An 11,947-nucleotide genomic window follows, 5' to 3' on the forward strand; every position below is an offset into this window, starting at 1 on the left:
TTCAATTGACAGAATTACCTATATAACCAACAATGGCAAATAAAATGAGTCACAATCATACCATTCTCAACTTCAGTACCTGACTCAGCATTGCACATTAACTCCAAGAGCTCTGAGGTGGAGACAAGTCCATGACTTTCCTTTACAACCTTTGCTTTGAGATTGATGGGCCACCTCTCCAAGGATTTGCTGGCAGTGACCTCACAAAACAGGAGTCGGAAATCTTGTTCTATCTGTAATGCAAAAATACAGAACATAGCGAGGTGTAATCATTGACACTACAAGCTGCATGGAATATTTCAGTGATTCAACAAATGAAGATGTCTTACCAGTCCTGGTGTGTCCAGAAACCGCATCAGGCCTATGAAGACATCTGCTGCATTCTTTTCATCGTTGACCATTGAATGCCAATAAATGAAGGTAGCTTTCATCTTTTCACGGATGTCTTCATCAGCAGAGTGTCTCAAAAGAGCAATAGCTGCTCTTACATCCTCATCTGATAACACTGTCTGAGTGGTGAGTGGTCTGGATCGACCATGGCCTGGCCCACCAACTTAAGAAAAAACAATTTGAATCCTGCCTACAAATTACATCAGTATCATTTAAATGATAAGTGAACTTACTTTTGGGAGATTTGCAAACTGAGACGCTTCTTTCCTCCGCAGCTTTTCTTTGCATGGCGGTTGAAGACCATTCAAGGTATCCTGAACCGCTCTCTGGATCGTAGTAATGTTCCTATGTAATTAAATAAATGCAGAAGGACTATGTTATCAACATTTCTGAGGGCAATTATGTATTTAATGTTGAAAAGTCCCCTTTACTTACATATCCATGTTGGGAATATGGGTCTTCCAGATATGGAGACAGCAACAATGCCCTGCGCATACATCACTCTTACACTTTTAGGGGGAGATGTCTTAATGTATAAATTCAATAAATGGCATTGAACATCACAATTAAAAGTCATCAATGTTAAAAATGTTTCTTTATTGTCAGGCTCAGGAGAGACTCAAAGGCAGACCGTCTCAAAAGGTTCACAATTTATTAACAATTGACACCAGGTGCGAATATATACAAGTGGGGGGGGAGGTCACGGGAAGGTGGGTCTCCAGGGACACAGGCACAGGGAAGGAACACACGGGCTATGTACAATCTCTCCCGGACGCTCAGGCTAGCTCGTACTCCGGCTAAAGCTCACCAAATGGCGATCCTCAGGCTGGCGAGAAGTCTGACACAGGAAAGGAGAATAGGTAAGCAGCGGCACAAGTGAAACTCAGAGAAAGCTTGATTAGTAATGACACTAACAAGTGTTACACAATAATCCAGCGACGAGGCGCCTCCAGCCACCTCCTTAAGTCCCGAGCCAGAGTGGAGATTGTTTGCAGGTGCGGGAGCCAGGGGCGGGAGCTCACAGAGAACTCCGCCCCGGTGGTGTGCAGAGCACGAGAGGGAAGAGAGAAGGGACAAAAGAGAAAAACACTTGTAGCCAGACCGGGCTAGCCGGGGAGGCACAGGGCCATGACAGTACCCCCCCTCAACGGGAGCCTCCCGGCGACCCACCCGGCTTACCAGGATGCCGCCGGTGGAACTCACGGAGAAGACCTGGAGCCAGAACGGCCGACCGGGGCACCCAGGAACGTTCTTCTGGCCCGTAGCCCTCCCAGTCCACCAGGTACTGAACACCCCGCCCCCGCCGCCGAGAGTCCATAATGCGGGCGATGTCAAACACCTCCTGCCCATCCACGAGCCGGGCGGGCGGAGGGGGCCTGGAAGGAGGGCACAACGGGCTGGAGAGCACAGGTTTGATCTGCGAGACATGGAACACGTTGTGAATACGCATAGTGCGTGGCAGCTGTAAACGGACAGACACAGGATTGACCAGAGCTTCGATTACGAATGGACCAATGAAGGCAGGAGAGAGTTTCTTAGATTCAGCACGAACGGGCACAAAACGAGTAGAAAGCCAAACCTTCTGTCCAACCGTGAATTCCGGGGCCGGGATTCGGCGGCGGTCAGCAAGAATCTTGTTGCGTTCCTTGGTCCGCAGCAGAGCTGCCCGGGTCGCCCGCCAGGCCCGACGGCACCTGCGGAGATGATGTTGCACAGAGGGCACGGTGTGCTCACCTTCAATAGTAGGGAACAGGGGTGGTTGATAACCCATGGAGGCCTCGAATGGGGATAGTCCAGTAGCAGATGAGGTAAGACTGTTGTGGGCATACTCAACCCACGGTAACTGCTCACTCCAGGTGGTCTGGTTGTGGGAGACTATGCACCGCAAGGCCGCCTCGAGTTCCTGATTAGTCCTCTCCGCTTGTCCATTACTCTGGGGATGAAAGCCAGAGGAGAGACTAACCTTTGTCCCAAGCTGTGTGCAAAATTCCTTCCACACTCTAGCAGTGAACTGCGGTCCTCTGTCTGAAACGATGTCTGCCGGGATACCATGGAGCCGGAAGACGTGGGTGGTAAGTAACTGTGCTGTTTCCAAGGCAGACGGAAGCTTTGGGAGGGCAACAAAATGGACAGCTTTAGAAAAACGATCTACGATGGTTAGAATAGTGGAATTACCCGAAGAAGGTGGAAGGCCGGTGATGAAATCCAGGGCTATGTGTGACCAAGGCCGGTGGGGCGTGGGCAGAGGTTGAAGCAGTCCAGACGGTGGGCGATTGGGGCGTTTGCCCTGAGCGCACGTGGAGCAGGCGGAGACATACTCTCTAGTGTCTTTCTCCAAAGACGGCCACCAAAAATACCGTTGCAGAAAGGTGATAGTGCGTTGGATCCCCGGGTGGCAAGTGAATCGGGCGGTGTGAGCCCACTGAAGAACTTGGGCACGGACGGAGGTAGGGACGAACAGCCGGCCAGGGGGCCCTGTACCTGGGTCGGGGTCAGTGTCCTGGGCCCGGCGAACTAGAGTTTCGATCTCCCATGTGACAGCTCCGATCACACAGGCAGCCGGAAGGATGGGCTCAGGGTCAGTGCGCTCCTCAGTGTTGGAGTACAGCCGGGAGAGCGCATCTGGCTTTACATTTCGGGATCCGGGCCTGTAGGTGATAGAAAAATTGAAACGTGAGAAAAAGAGTGCCCACCTAGCTTGTCGTGAGTTGAGGCACTTGGCTGATCGGATGTACTCCAGATTTTTATGGTCAGTCCAAATGATGAAAGGCTGTTCAGCGCCCTCTAGCCAGTGCCGCCACTCGTCTAGGGCAAGCTTAACTGCCAATAACTCCCGGTCCCCAATGTCGTAGTTACGTTCTGCGGACGAGAAACGACGTGAAAAGAAAGCACAGGGATGAAGTCTACCTTTAAACATCTGGGAAAGAACTGCTCCAGCCCCAGTGTCAGATGCATCCACCTCAATCACGAACTGCTGCTGGAGGTCAGGCTGACGGAGGATGGGAGCAGTGGCAAACTTCTTCTTCAGGAGGTCGAAGGCTTCCTGAGCCGGTGGGTCCCACTGGAAGGGGACTTTTGGAGAGGTGAGTTTGGTTAGAGGTAAGGCGATCTTACTGAAGTCTCTAATGAAGCGCCGGTAGAAATTGGCGAATCCAAGGAAACGCTGGAGCTGGAGACGGTTGGGGGGTCGAGGCCAGTCCACTACAACCTGAACCTTCTCCGGGTCGGGCTTCAGATTTCCCTGGGCGATGATGTATCCTAGAAATGCCACAGAGTCAACATGGAATTCACACTTCTCACCTTTCACGTATAGTCTGTTCTCCAGGAGACGTTGAAGGATCTGTCGGACATGGACCTCGTGTTCTGCCTGAGACTTGGAGACGATGAGAATATCGTCTAAATAAACAAAGGCAAATCGATTAATGAAATCTCTTAGTACATCATTAACAAGAGCTTGGAATACTGCTGGGGCATTGGTCAGTCCAAAGGGCATCACCAGATATTCGAAGTGCCCGAGGGGTGTGTTGAACGCCGTTTTCCACTCGTCTCCCTCCCGGATTCTCACCAGGTGGTAGGCATTACGGAGGTCAAGTTTGCTAAACACGGCGGCCCCTTGAAGCAATTCAAAGGCCGAGTTCAAAAGCGGTAGGGGATATTTGTTTTTTACAGTAATCTTGTTAAGCCCACGGAAATCTATGCATGGACGGAGAGTCTTGTCTTTCTTATCGACAAAAAAGAAACCTGCTCCCACCGGAGATGACGACGGGCGAATAATGCCTGCCGCCAGAGAGTCATTGATATATTTTTCCATGGCCTCCCTCTCAGGCCGGGTGAGGCTGTAGAGACGGGCCGAGGGCAAGGGAGCCCCTGGGAGGAGGTCAATGGCGCAATCGTAGGGCCGGTGAGGTGGGAGAGATTGAGCCTTGTCTTTACTGAACACCGCCGCTACATCATGATAGACACTGGGTACCGACGACAGATCTGCAGGCATAGGGGGCTCCCCAGGGGGGGAGAGAGGCACCGGTGGAGTGGCAGCCCGAAGGCAGTTCATATGGCATTCCGTGCTCCAACCCGTAACCTGCTTCTTTTGCCAATCAATGTGTGGATTGTGTTGCATGAGCCATGGGTAGCCTAACACGAGGGGGGTGACAGGAGCCTTGAAAACACAAAAGCTAATGTTCTCCGTGTGATTGCCTGAGAGGGTGAGGGCGATGGGTGAGGTGACAAGAGTTATGTCTGGCAGACGTTGACCGGATAGAGCTGACACCCGGAGGGGGTGAGGCAGAGGCTTGGTGTGAATGTGAAGCTTGGCAACTAGCGAGGCATCAATAAAGTTTTGTTCCGCTCCTGAATCTACCAGAGCGGTGAGCGAATGCGCCTCATACCGAAAAGAGAGTCTAGCGGCCAGCAACAAACGTGGAAGAGGGTGTTTGCCAGACAGGTCGCCCACCAGTACCCTCTCAATTACTGGTGGGCGCGCCCTTTTGCCAAAGCGGGACAGGCGGAGATGAAATGACCCTTACAGCCACAATATAAACACTCACCCGCTGCAAAGCGGCGCTGTCGTTCTGCTGGGGAGAGCCGTGAGCGACCAAGCTGCATTGGTTGTTCCTCCTCCTCCTCCCTGGTACTCCGGGCTTCCCGTGACTCAGGCTGATCTTCCCTCGACGCTGGAAGTTCCCGAAACGGCTGTTTCCGTGAGGCCCGGCGCGCTCGTAGGCGGTCATCCACCTGGATGCATAGCGACATAAGTGCCTCCAGAGAGGAAGGGATTTCACGCATCATAATTTCATCTTTCAGCTCCTCGTTGACATTATTTAACAGGGCGGTCCTTAGAGCCTCAGTGCCCCACTTAGCTTGCACCGCCAAGGTCCAAAAATCAATGGAATAGTCCGCCATACTACGCCTACCTTGCTTTAGGTTGATCAAACGGTGGCCGGCGGCCTCCGCACTAGAGCCCTTATCAAACACTGCCTTGAAACGAGCCAGAAAGTTATCATAAGAAATTCCGGGGCTGGCCTGCAGCAGTGCCTGAGCCCAGGTCAAAGCTCGGTCACGAAGCAGCTGGGTCAGGAAGGCAATTTTGACCCCGTCGTTAGCAAACATATTGGGCAACTGTTGGAAATGCATCGTACATTGTGTTAAAAATCCCGCACATTTGCCCAGTTCCCCAGAAAAAGGCTCAGGTGTAGGCAACAGTTTATCTAGTGAAAAGGCTGAGGCTAACGGGGCTATGACGCCAGCTGCCTGAGGGGCTGCAGCAGCAGGCGTAGCGGTGGCAGCGGGAGTTACCTGCGAGGATGCCGCGGGAGGCGGGCTCTCCGGCAGCGGAATACGTTGGGCGAGAGCCTGGGTTAACGCTGCCACTTGTCCGCCGAGTTGAATTAACATCTGTTCATGACGTTGTAGTATTTCCTCTAGAGGGCTCGCGGCTGCCGCAGCAGGTGAAGGGTCTGCGGAGTCCATTTCCTGGCTGGATTATTCTGTCAGGCTCAGGAGAGACTCAAAGGCAGACCGTCTCAAAAGGTTCACAATTTATTAACAATTGACACCAGGTGCGAATATATACAAGTGGGGGGGGAGGTCACGGGAAGGTGGGTCTCCAGGGACACAGGCACAGGGAAGGAACACACGGGCTATGTACAATCTCTCCCGGACGCTCAGGCTAGCTCGTACTCCGGCTAAAGCTCACCAAATGGCGATCCTCAGGCTGGCGAGAAGTCTGACACAGGAAAGGAGAATAGGTAAGCAGCGGCACGAGTGAAACTCAGAGAAAGCTTGATTAGTAATGACACTAACAAGTGTTACACAATAATCCAGCGACGAGGCGCCTCCAGCCACCTCCTTAAGTCCCGAGCCAGAGTGGAGATTGTTTGCAGGTGCGGGAGCCAGGGGCGGGAGCTCACAGAGAACTCCGCCCCGGTGGTGTGCAGAGCACGAGAGGGAAGAGAGAAGGGACAAAAGAGACAAAAACACTTGTAGCCAGACCGGGCTAGCCGGGGAGGCACAGGGCCATGACATTTATATCCTACATTTTTGATTCTTACCCATGTGTTTCTGTCATCTCAGCCTCAAGTATGTTTCTCATCCGTCTTCTGGTTGCATCTCTCAGAGATTTGGTTTTTGCATACTCTTAAACCTTTCTATAAAATAGAAACATTACCTAATATTACTTAACATATCATTAACATTGCTATCAGTTAATTTATACAAAATACATATTTCTTACTAAATGAGCAAAACTCTAAATTAGTGTATGCCTTTGGCATTTGCTTAAAATAATATAGACCAGTAAAGTTAACTTTATGGTAATGTTACCCACTTTTTCTGAAAGTACGTTCGCTTATGTAAGCTAATTAGCGATTATTAGCTTACTAATAAAAGCTAATTTGGTTGTTCAAACTGTACCATTAGACATGTGACAATGATATTATTTAGACAGCATTCAGAAGAAATACATAGTTAAAATGTTTTAGGTTCATATTAACTCAGTGAGAAGATAACGAACATCTGAACTTTTAGCAACTGCTAGCATGTAGCTACTGGACAATATCATTAAACCTATGGGTAAATGCTGCTAACATGTCCTCACTCGACATCAGTGTAACTATAAAGAGCTATTTAGTTTAAAAATACCTTTTAAACAATGTTACCAGTATGGGAATGTTAACTTCACTTACCTGACTGCGGCAACTCTCCAGAGAAAATTCCATGTGCATCAGAGCTCTGAGACCGCACACGCCTGCGGACTGGTACTAACCAACACTGTGTGGAGTTAAGTCTTCACTGAGTGTCTAACAAACTTTACACTGACTTTTAACTCTGATGTTAGAGCTGGTTTACTCCTCATAGAGTTGTAAATACTCTATCTAGGTTAAAATAGGTTTACTCTGAAATATTGACACTCCATTTTTTACTGTGTAGGCGGTGAGGGGGGAAGTAACAAAAAGTGTCCGGGTCAGAAAAAGGAGTCAAGGAGGCAAAAGGGTTAAATTAAAGAGTTTTATTAAAGTTTCTATTAAAACTAACTAAAAGAGACGGACAAGCCGCTATCACCATTTAAAGACACAAACAAAGCTCAAGCATTGGTCAATAAAGTACAAAGTAAGTCAAAAAGAGAGAAGCTCACTAGATACAAACCCAGACACGCAGCTCACTAGCTGTACACCACTCACATGGCACTCCGGCCCAGAGCTCACCTTTGCCTGGGCTTAAATCCCTTTAATTACTGACGAGAGTCAGCTGCACAAAAGGGAAAGGTGCCACCTCAGGCAGAAGAGGTGGTGGGACACGCCCACACAGGCACCTTCAGGAGGAGGCCCTGCTAGGGCCGTAACACCCCCTCCCATAAATACAAACCTGTGGTTTGTCAAATGATTATGATAAACAAAACAATTAATCAAGTCCATAACCGTTTCAACACCAAAACTGTAGGCTTTCCACCTACCGAACCCCATAGCAACGGTTAGGCATCGCCTGCGGAAGCTGCCCACCCCATCTCAATGGGTTCAAAATACTGACTGAGGGTGGCCGCAGACCCTCAAAACAATGTCTCATGTGATAGCCAGGGCTTTTTTGAGCCATCCCATGTGGAGAACACAGCAGGCAGTCATAAGACCTTACTGCAACAGTTTTCAGACGATTGCTCAGGTCACGGGCACAGGCATGTTTGTTAGTCAGGGGTGCAGGTCTGAGTGGTGGTGTTATACATGATCTGTCCACCTGCAGGTCATTTTGAGGAACTGGGACATTGTCAACCAGCAGCAGCTCAGGGCTAGTTGACCCCTTACACTGACCACAGGAGCCCCCTAAACAACTATGCCCCAAGTGTGGTCCTTTGCTGGGCCTGACAACCTTGTCAGTTTGAGAACCACGACTGACTGTTTTCAAATCAGGCCTTCTTCCCTTTGGATGCGCTTTCCGCTTAAGTGCCAGTTTCACACAATCAGCAACCACATGGCCAGGCTTGTGGCAGAAGAAACACAGTTTTGCTTTGGAACTTGAAACCACCACTTTTTCAGCCTTTCTAGCTGGCTCACTCCTAGCTCTCCAAGATGTATTATGGTGAGAAAGGATGTCACATTCTACAGCATTTGTTTTATGAGTTAGCGTAAACTCATCTGCCAGTGTGGCAGCCTGCTGTAAAGTGATAGCCCTTTGTTCACTTAAAGAGCAATACACTCAGGCACCGCGTTCTTGAAATCCTCCACCAGCACAAGCTCACGTAACGACCCCAAATTGTTAACCTGGCTTGCAGAACACCACCTATCAAAGAGCTTTGCCTTCTCCCTAGCAAAGTCAAGGTAGGACTGACCCTGTGCCAACTCCAAACCCCGAAAATGCTGCCTATAGGCTTCAGGTACAAATTCATAGGCCTGGAGGACAGCACTTTTAATCTTTTCATAAGCTAGGCAGTCATCCCTAGACAGACTGGAACAAGCTTCCTGAGCCTTACCTTACCTGTCAATTTACAGAGCAACATCACCCCCCACACGTCTTGAGGCCACTGCAGTGCAGTTGCTATGCGTTCGAATACACTGAAAAAGCTTTGAACACTGGATTCACAGAAGACTGAAACCAGGTGGATGTTATTGCTCACAAACGAGCCCCTAGACACCTGTGCACTAATAGCTGTGTCATCCATTTTGGGGGCGGAGAAGGCTCAGCAAACACACCCTAATTAGGACACCACCACACCCCTCTGCCAACTCGATCAGACTACCCAACAATTAACCAATTAATGGAAAACTACAAAACTTACTTTAACTGACCAACTTACCTCTCGCAGCATACACATTAAACAAACAACTTACCCAGTTCCTAAGCACACCAAACTATACCTACCTATCTTCTGGAGCGTGCTGGGCTCGAGGCAACTTGAAAGACAAAGCTTCAGCGACCGGAGCCCTGAATTGCTTACCCCCAACAGGGAACTTATCCCCGCCCAGGATTACTCCGAAAATAAAGGCAAAACAACAAAAGAGTGCCCGATGGAAGAACTTAAAAAGCTCAGCTGGACACTCACCTAACTTAACTGGGAAGTTGTGGTTCTCAAAAGGTGACAAAGCAAGATAATCAAAAACCAAATCCAACTTGAAACTCCCTTTTCAACAATCCCGGACAAGCCCCCACTTGTTACGTTCCCCTGAGAGGTCTAGGCGGTGAGGGGGAAGTAACAAAAAAGTCAGAAAAAGGAGTCAAGGAGGCAAAAGGGTTAAATTAAAGAGTTTTATTAAAGTTTCTATTAAAACTAACTAAAAGAGACGGACAAGCCGCTATCACCATTTAAAGACACAAACAAAACTCAAGCATTGGTCAATAAAGTACAAAGTAAGTCAAAAAGAGAGAAGCTCACTAGACACAAACCCAGACAAGCAGCTCACTAGCTGTACACCACTCACATGGCACTCCGGCCCAGAGCTCACCTTTGCCTGGGCTTAAAATCCCTTTAATTACTGACGAGAGTCAGCTGCACAAAAGGGAAAGGTGCCACCTCAGGCAGAAGAGGTGGTGGGACACGCCCACACAGGCACCTTCAGGAGGAGGCCCTGCTAGGGCCGTAACACCAACTCTGTGTCTGCTGTTTAGTTACTTCTGGTTTTATTTTGCTTGTGTCTTGTCTTGTGCATGTTGTGTTTAGTTCTGCATTTCCTGTGTCTTGTCAGTTTGATTTCGTTCACCTGTTTTTCTACAGCTGCGCTATGTTCCCCTGATTAGCCCCTGTGTATTTAAGACTTGGCTTACTAGTATTTTTTGTGTGTTTGTATATTTATTTCTTTTGTCAGTCAGTCTGAGAGTATCCCTGTGTCAACCTTCAATTTAGACTTATGGACTTCATTTCTGTTGGACACCATATAAACTCAACTCTCCTCCATCTGCAAGTTTACATTTCCACCACCAAATACCATGACAGTTTAATTAATTAATTAATTACTTTTCAATAATTGCATTAAAATCAAAAAGCTCCTTTGCTCGTTTGTTTGGAGGAGTAAACAGTTAATGTCACTATATGTTCAGGGCGCTGTGTTTGTCTATGTGGTTTCAGTCTTTGAGAGTTAGGAGGTGAAGTCAAGAGCTTTATTAAAACACATCGTCAATGATCCTGGAATTGATTTTATGTATGGCTTAGTATTAATAAAAATCTCATCTAAATTCAGAAATAAACCACATTTCTTTATCTTTAACATATGATATGCTGCATAAAAAATCTGACAGAGCCTTTCACTCCTCCTCCTTATTTAGATTTTATTAACCTGATAAACCAGCCATCTTCTGCCATCATTGGTGAGATATAGAGTCAAAGCAACATTTGAGTGTGACACAAATGATGTGTTTCATACAGTTTGTAGCTTCAGTCTTTGTGTTTTGTGTTTTTTTTTTTAAACATGTTTTGACATGATATACAGGAACAATCAACAAGTAAACTTATTTTTACTCAAGGATCATCTCTCATATAGACTATTGTTTGATGTCCTGGTCACTTGCTTGTCCAACAACACTTAAAACTATTGAAAACATTTATAAAAGAAGTTTAAAACTACTTGACAAAAAAACGACTTCCCACCACCACTGTCATGTGTTAAAAAAACATAAATTACTGAACTTCAATAACTTAGTGAAACTTAAAACAGTGTGTTTAATATATAAAGTCTTACACTCCCTTGCTCCACCACCACAAACACCACCACTAAAGGAGTTCATTAGGCATAAAGAAAGTTCAGACAGGACCACTAGAGCTACAACCCGAGGAGACTTGTTTATACCCCACAGACGGACAGCATTTGGCCAGAACGTCCTTTTTGTCCAGGGTGGCCATCTGTGGAACAGTCTTCCTCAATACATTAGAGAATGCTCTACATTCAATTTGTTTAAGGCAAAGGTTAAAAACTGGTTATGGACAAATCAAGTGTGTGATCATGTATAAGTTGTATAGTTTTAATGTTTTATTTGGGAATAGAATGGTGTGTATGTGTGAGTTTGGTGATGGAGTTTTTATTATGAATGAATTATGAATTTTCTATGAATTATTATGTCTATTTTGTGTTTTATGGACAACAGATGGAAATTAGCCCTTGGCTACAATCTGGTATGTTTACATTCATGTAATTTTTTTACATTTATGTTCATTAACATGCACTGTCCTAAATAAATTAAATTAAATTAAATCATAAGCATTTCATAAGTTTCAAAGACTTTTGTAAATAAAATCACAAAGAATTACACTGTCAAAGCATTTGGCCATAACTGTACTCTGTTTCAAATGACCTGGCCTAAAAGAAACATACTGAAAAAACAGTAGAGCACTGAAGGCAAAAACTTGAAGAAAATCACATTTATAATGGGCAACCGAAGTGCAGATCCTTTAATACCAACCTGGGGTTCTAGATCAGCGGTCCCCAACCTTTTTAGCGCCACGGACCGGTTTATGCCCAACAATATTTTCACGGACCGGCCTTTAAGGTGTCGCGGAAAAATACAACAAAATTAAACTAGTACCGGTACCGAAAAAAAGAAGATTTATTCATAACACACGTGAAAAGACTCAGGAAAACCGAGT

At 47.0% G+C, this 11,947-nt stretch overlaps 2 long non-coding RNA genes across 2 annotated transcripts; both read right to left on the reverse strand.

The window, feature by feature from the left end:
- Positions 1-1,025: 1,025 nt before the first annotated feature.
- Positions 1,026-1,457, reverse strand: LOC112843560 (uncharacterized). The gene is made up of 2 exons (XR_003215994.1): positions 1,306-1,457; positions 1,026-1,228 (listed from the first exon to the last, which is right to left on the reverse strand). It is a non-coding gene; the product is annotated as an uncharacterized LOC112843560 (long non-coding RNA).
- Positions 1,458-5,909: 4,452 nt separating this feature from the next.
- LOC112843559 (uncharacterized) lies at positions 5,910-6,379 on the reverse strand. The gene is made up of 2 exons (XR_003215993.1): positions 6,190-6,379; positions 5,910-6,112 (listed from the first exon to the last, which is right to left on the reverse strand). It is a non-coding gene; the product is annotated as an uncharacterized LOC112843559 (long non-coding RNA).
- Positions 6,380-11,947: the final 5,568 nt, after the last annotated feature.

The sequence above is a fragment of the Oreochromis niloticus genome, linkage group LG22, assembly GCF_001858045.2.
Source record: "Oreochromis niloticus isolate F11D_XX linkage group LG22, O_niloticus_UMD_NMBU, whole genome shotgun sequence".
Lineage (NCBI taxonomy): Eukaryota > Metazoa > Chordata > Actinopteri > Cichliformes > Cichlidae > Oreochromis > Oreochromis niloticus.